The sequence below is a fragment of the Suricata suricatta genome, chromosome 6 (genome assembly GCF_006229205.1).
Source record: "Suricata suricatta isolate VVHF042 chromosome 6, meerkat_22Aug2017_6uvM2_HiC, whole genome shotgun sequence".
Taxonomy (NCBI): Eukaryota; Metazoa; Chordata; class Mammalia; order Carnivora; family Herpestidae; genus Suricata; species Suricata suricatta.
This window is the reverse complement of record NC_043705.1, coordinates 94145727-94152925: the sequence shown is the minus strand read 5'-3', so window position 1 is coordinate 94152925 and position 7199 is coordinate 94145727. Positions and strand designations below refer to the sequence as shown.

At 36.4% G+C, this 7199-nt stretch overlaps 1 pseudogene; it reads left to right on the top strand.

Moving 5' to 3' along the window:
* The window catches only part of LOC115293499, a 55230-nt pseudogene extending 52735 nt beyond the window's left edge, over positions 1-2495 (top strand).
* Positions 2496-7199: the final 4704 nt, after the last annotated feature.

Below are 7199 nucleotides of genomic sequence, written 5' to 3'. Positions count from 1 at the left end.
TTTGTAGGAAAGTGGATGGACCTTGAGGGTGTCATGCTGAGTGAAGTAAGCCAGGCGGAGAAGGACAGAAACCATATGTTTGCACTCATAGGTCTAGCAGGAAAACAAGAGAGACCTAATGGAGAACCAGGGGGAGCGGAGGAGGGAGAGAGAGTTGGGGAGAGAGAGGGATGCAAAACTTGAGAGACTATTGAATGCTGAGAATGAACGGAGGGTTGAAGGGGAAGGGGGAGGGGGGAAAAGAGGTGGTGGTGATGGTGGAAGGCACTTAAGGGGAAGAGCACTGGGTGTTGTATGGAAAACAATTTGACAATAAAATATTATGGACAAAAAATCTTTCTTATTTTCTGAAGTAAGCTTTAAATGCTGTAAATTTTCCTCAAGTACTGCTTTACTGGCATCCTATATTTTTATATGCTTTTATTATAACTCAGTTCAAAATATTTTTTTTCATATGATTTTTTATACTTTGACTCTCAATGCTTATGGAGTATGTTGTTAGGGGACACCTAGGTGACTCCGCTGGCTGAGCATCAGACTTTGGCTCAGGTCATGATCTCATAGTCATGGGTTCAAGCCCTGCATCGCTCTGTGCTGTCATCTCAGAGCCTGGAGCCTGCTTTGGATTCTCTGTCTCCGTCTCTCTGCTCTTCTCTTGCTCTCTCAAAAATAAACATTAGAAAAACAATTTAAAAAAGCCATGTGTTGTTTAATATCCAAATAGTTGAGCATTCTTAAATATGCTGTTTTTTTTTAAAGTTTTAATTCCTTTGTAGCAGCAACATACTCTATACAGATGCAATTTTTAAAACTTAAGTTTCTTGTATGAGGCATCAGATTTGACTATTTAGAGAATATGCTACATACAATTGAAAAAATGTATTTTCTGCAGCTGTTGGTATATTTTATAAGTTAAAAAATATTAGCTGAATATGGTCGCTAGTACTGTTGAAATCATCTCTATTTTTACTGGGTTTTTTTTTTTTCTGTTCTATTTAGTGCTGAGAATTCTTTTAAGTCTCTAGCTATACATTTGGTATTATCTTTTCCTATGTTTAATTCAGTTACTCTGTATCTCACATATGTTGAGTTCCCATCATTAGATATGTTCATACTTAAAATTGTTGTATCATTTTCATGAATTAAATCTTTTATCAGTTTGACACGTCTTTTCTCCAGTAATATTTTTTGTCTTGGATTTTTTATATTTGCTCTTAATTTAGCCAGTTAGCCTACTTGCTTACTCTTTGCATGATGTTTTTATCATCTGTGTGCTTTTAACCTCTCCGTGTCTTCTTATTTAAGTTATATTTGTATTACATATACATTATATTTAAATTACATATGCATTATTTATAATGTATAACATACATTATGTTATTGAGTCTTTTTTTGTATGCATTTTGACAATTCTGACCTTTACTGACAGTGTTTAATTCATTAACATTTTATATAATTTTGTCATGGTTGGTCTTTACTTTGTCCTTCTGAACTTTGTTCCTCCTTTCTTCTTTTTAAAATTATTATATATTTTAAGGAACAAAGTGGCAGCCCCATACTGTGTTTATCCAAAACTTTAGTATGGTGGTCTTGGCAGCCAGTTCTGGTGATTCAGTCCACACTCGTAGTTCCAATGAGAACTAAGGAACATTTTATACCTCCTACTTATGAACCCAAATACAAATCAGAAAAGGAGTTTATAGAACATGCCTGAAAAGCAGGACTAGTCATTCCTCCAGAATGTTTGGAGCACCCCCTAGGCTTGGCCTCTACAGCTGGTATCATTGAAATTTATATTCCTCAAAATGGTGATACTCACTCATCCTCTTTTCCAAAGGAAGGGCTAGCACAGACAAGTGAGAGATGGAAGAAGAGATTGGCATTATTATTTTCAATAGGGAAGATTAGAGAACATAATACTAATTTTAGATTTAAGGATTTCTCTGAAAAAGCTAAAGATATCTTTACTGAAGCTCACTTTTGTTTAAATAACTCAGACCTTGAATGGCTTCAAACTTGATAACTAAATGTTTTTTTGTGGACATGGTTTGGGACATCAAATATAAGACTATCTGCTGGAGCTTCATAGCATCTTTAGTGCCACCCCTCGTAGTTCAGTTTCTCTGTTCAAGTCTGTTGAACCAGAGCAACATGTATATGTATGGCCAGGTTATCATCTGCATGCACACCCAGCATATTCTGTCCATCTATGACCATTTTGGCAGGTTGGTGTATGGACAGGAAGATGTCCACAGGGATATCCTGGAGTACGTTAGGTTTGAAAAGCCCCTGGTAAAGACATATGGAGCTGGAGAATGCATGGCAAGATCATCCCCCCACCACCATGAGCACCCCCTAAGCAGCCCATCCTTAAGACAGTGATGATACCTGGGCCTCAGCTACAATTCTGGGAAGACTAGGAAGTGCCACAAGGAAAGGCTCATAAGCTTCAGCTCTTGATGGCAAAAATGACCCCAGGGATGATGCATGGATGATGAGGTGACCGGAAGCTATGTTAGCTGGAAACTCATCAATCCATGAGGTCATAGATGGATCTACCTTTGTCCTCTCCTGTCCTGCTTAGGTATTTTTAGCCCTTTTCTTGACAACTACAGCTGATAGCTGGGCCCACATGGGTTGCTGATATGCATAGCCAAGAACTCACTTCTTCCTTTTGAAATTCTATATCTAACTTCTGAGTCTCAAGGAAAGTATGTTTCAAATACCTGTTTATCCTGCAGCAGAGACTGTTAGGAGCAAACGGGCAGAATTTTCCTTTTAATTACAAGCTGGGAATGGCGGGGGCGGGGGGCAGGGGGGGCGTGCCTGGGTGGCTCATTTGGTTAAGTATCCCACTTTGGCTCAGGTCATGATCTGCAGATTTGTGAGTTTGAGCCCCGCTTCGCGCTCTGTGCTGATAGCTCAGAGCCTGGAGCCTGCTTGGGATTCTGTGTCTCCCTCTCTCTCTCTCTGCCCCTCTCCTGCTCATGATGTTTGTCTATCTTTCTCTCTCTCTGAAAAATAAACAAACATTTAAAAAATTTAATTACAAGCCAGGGATAAGAGGTTTACATAAAACACTATCAAGGTATTGGACAAACAGTGGTAGGTTCTGTACCTTTCTTCAGGTTTAGGTTGGAAATAAATCAGCCTTCAGATGGCAGAAATGGAAGATAGACTAAACTGTGAGTGATGCGACTTACAGGAAATCCCAACTTGGGAAAAATAAGTAGTGTTTATTGAAGAGGGTCTTTTCTTGTCTACTAACCAAACGAGTCCGCATTTATATATCATAGAATATAAATCCAAATAAACCCTTTATCTTTCAAAAAATTTAAAAATAAAATTATGTAAGTATATATTAAGAATTCCATGTTTATTATCTGTTACTATCTTGTTATCCACTTTGCATTTTCTCATATAGTTGCTCTTGGAATTGCAGTGTACCTCCTTAACTTTCATAGTCTGTATGGAATGAATATGATATTGTTTCCTATAAATAAGGAACTATTACAGCTTTATAAATCTAACTGTCATTCTTCTATGTTAGAGTTGTTATATGTATAATGTCTATCTCTATTTTTAAAATCTCAAAAAACTATTCACATAGATGTTTATTTTGAGGGAGAGAGCACGTGTGCACAGACACAATAGCAGGGGAGGGGCTGAGAGAGAATGCCAGGCAGGCTCTGCCCTGTCAGCACCGAGCCTGAGCTAGGCCAAAGACTTAAGAACTGTGAGATCAAGACCTGAACTGAAATCAAGAATCAGAAGCTTCACCTGCTGAGCCACCCAGATACCCCTACATACTTTCTTTTAAAATAATTAATAGGGAAAAAAAGTTGTTATGACTTTTAACATTTGCCCAGCTACTTCCTGTATTTTGATCCTTTGTTCTTTCCTATGGATCTGTGTATTCATCTGTTTAGTTTTTTTCAGCTGATTTATTTATTTTGAGAGAGAGAGAGAGAGAGAGAGAGAGATGGATGGAGAGGGAGACAGAATCCCAAGCAAATCCTATAGTGTCGAATGCATAGTCCAATGCAGGGCTTGAACCCCAGTGACTGAGCCACCCAGTCATCCCCTATCCATCTCTTTTCAACTTCTTCAGACCAGGAAAACTTTCTTTGCTTTTCTTGTATTTCATGTCTGCTGACAATGACTTCTGACAGCTATTTTTTTCTTTCCTAATCTGAAAATGTCTTTATTTATTATTCTTGATATGTATGTTTGCTAAATAGAGATGTCTGGATGGACAGATTTTTTTCCTTTTAATATTTTAAATTTGTTTCACTGTCTTCTGATGTGCACAGTTTCTGATGAGAGGTTAGCAAGAATTCAAATAGTCTCCTATAATTAAGATGTCCTTTTTTTTCTCTGGCTGCTTTTAAGACTTTGTTTATCTTTGGTTTTCAGCATTTTGATTTTGATGCATTAATAGTTTGTTTTTTAATTCCCATTTCTACTTATAGTTCAATGAACTTCTCAAATCTATAAATTTATTTTAAAACATTTTTTACTCATTTCTATCCTGTTTTACTGAGATTCCAATTACACATAATTTAAATCTTTTAAAACTTTTCCACAGCTCTGAGTTGATGCTTCCCGCAATAGATACTCTCTGTACTTCAAATTGAATAATTTGCTATCAGTCTACACTTTCATTGGTTTTTCCTTTATTTCCTCTACCAGGCTGTTAAGCACATCCAGAACGGTTAAATTTCAGGGTTTTTTTTTTTTTTTTCAGAATTTCCATTTTGTTCATATCTATCAGTTGTGTTTCCTTTTTAAATGTTTACTTTTGAGAGAGACAGAGTGGAGTGGAGGGAGGGGCAGAGAGGAAGATACAGAATCTGGAGCTGGTTGTAGGTCTGAACGGGCAGCACAGATTACAGTGCAGGACTCGAACCCACAAACTTCAAGATTATGATCTGAGCTGAAGCCTCATCATTTTTATTTCTTTGCTGAAATATTCTAGCATTCATTCTTTGCAGACATTTTATTCTTTTCAATTTTTAGTACAGTTATGGCTCTAATATTTAGACATTTTGTTTGAGAACATTAAATGTCTTTCTGGTACTTCATATGTACTTGAATTGTACTCTAGAGGGGTGCCTGGGCAACTCAGTTGGTTAAGCATCCCAACTCCTGGTTTTGGCTCAGGTCATGATCTCATAGTTTCATGGGTTCAAGTTCTGCACAGAGCCTGCTTGGGATTCTCTCTGTCTCTCTCTTTACTCCTCCCCTGCTCATGCTGTCTCTGTCTCTCTAAAAATAAATAAATAAAACCTTTAAAAATTATATGAATTGTGCTCTAGATATTTTCATTGTGGTTTTTGATGATTTCGGATTCAGTTATGTTTTTCTGGAAAATGTTTATTTTTGTTTTTTTTTAGTCATATGTTTTCTGACCAGAATAGAATCTGTATCATTAGGTTTTAATATTTAAATTCTATAAGCATAATGAGAACATAAGTACATATGGGCATTGCTAACATACTCTGCTTTGTTAAAAACACAAATGAATTTCTTATTGACCTCAATTTCTTTAAGAAATAAAAATTAGTAAGTTTTTGGTTAGATCACTAATTGGAGCTTATACCCACATAGAAGCTAATTTGTGGGGTGCCTGGGTGGCTCAGTCAGTTGAGCCTCCGACTTCGGCTTAGGTCAGATCTCACGTCCGTGGGTTCGAGCCCCGCGTCGGGCTCTGTGCTGACAGCTAGCTCAGAGCCTGGAGCCTGCTTCCAGTTCTGTGTCTCCTTCTCTCTCTGCCCCTCCCCTTCTCATGCTCTGTCTCTCTCTGTATCAAAAATAAATAAAACATTAAAAAAAATAAAAAAAAGAAACTAATTAGTATTTTTTCCCTTACTTAGTACTAATTTAACCGGATGATATGAAAACTCATTTTTCTGTCACTTTTTGATATGACTAAGTTATCACTTAATCATACATCTGAATGTCAGCCAGTGGGACAGCCACATTGTGTAGGGCACTAATGTAAATGTAAAGCTGCATTATGCTTATAAACCTTCCCCAGGAAACCTTAAAACTAGAGAAAATGAAAGAAAAATGTAATAAAATATATAAGCGCCTATCATTTCCCATGTTACAATGGCAGGAGAAATAGATACATCAAACGTTAGAAAGGTTAGATAAATGGAACATCATAATCAGGAAAGGTTTTAACACATGACATTTCATTAGAGTTGACACTTGAAGGGTACTTAGTATTTTACACAAAAAATAGTAATGTTGAATAAATTTCAGGAAGAATGTTGACTGATAGAGAAACATGTAGAATATTCAAGGAAGAGAAATATATATTTATTTAGAGCTTAAATGTTGGTATGAAGGTAGTAAATGCTGGAAGTGAAGATCAGGCCAAAGTGTGTAAAGGACCTGAATTACAGGATCATTGTACACTTAGATAGTCTGTAGATTAAGATTTCTATTTTAGGAATATTGACTTGTCTATAAATTCCAAATGATAAGAGCAGCAAGTTGAAAAGAAAAGTTAGGAGGCAGTTGCAATAATTGCAACATTAGGAAACCAAGGTTGAGGGTTTCTATGAGAAGACTACTTTGGGGATGAAAAGGAGGGAAGGAGTGTTGAGGTACATCAGTAGTAGCTGGAGAATTTCATAACTTTATAGACTGATCCATAGAGAACAGGGGATAACACCATAAGAAATGCCTTAGTTTGAGAGGAAAAAATAGTATGAGTTTAGTTTAATAAGTGCTGAATATGCAATAATAGGAAGACAGAATGAATAAAGAGCTGAAAATAAAAAATGGAGCTGAAAATAAGTATCATGGCTGGAAATACCTATTTAGAATCACCTGGTTAATTATAATTAATAATAATTGAAGTTAATAGAAAAATACTGTATGCTAGGCACTCTGCCAAGTGATTTTCCCAAATAACCTCATTTACTCATCAAAACACCTATGTGTATGCTATTTTTTCCATATTATACATAAGGACTCTGAGTTTCAGATGAGTTTCTTTTTCTAAGGTTACACAAATAATCAGTGGCAGGTTTAAGATTTAATCTCAGGAAGTCCAACTTCTTTTATTAACATCTGTTCTCTATTGAGTCAGAAATCAAACTTGATGTCGTGATCCTTTGAAATTGTTGAGGGATGTGGAGTAAGGAAATAAATAAAAAGGACAATAAAGAAGACATAAATTTGGG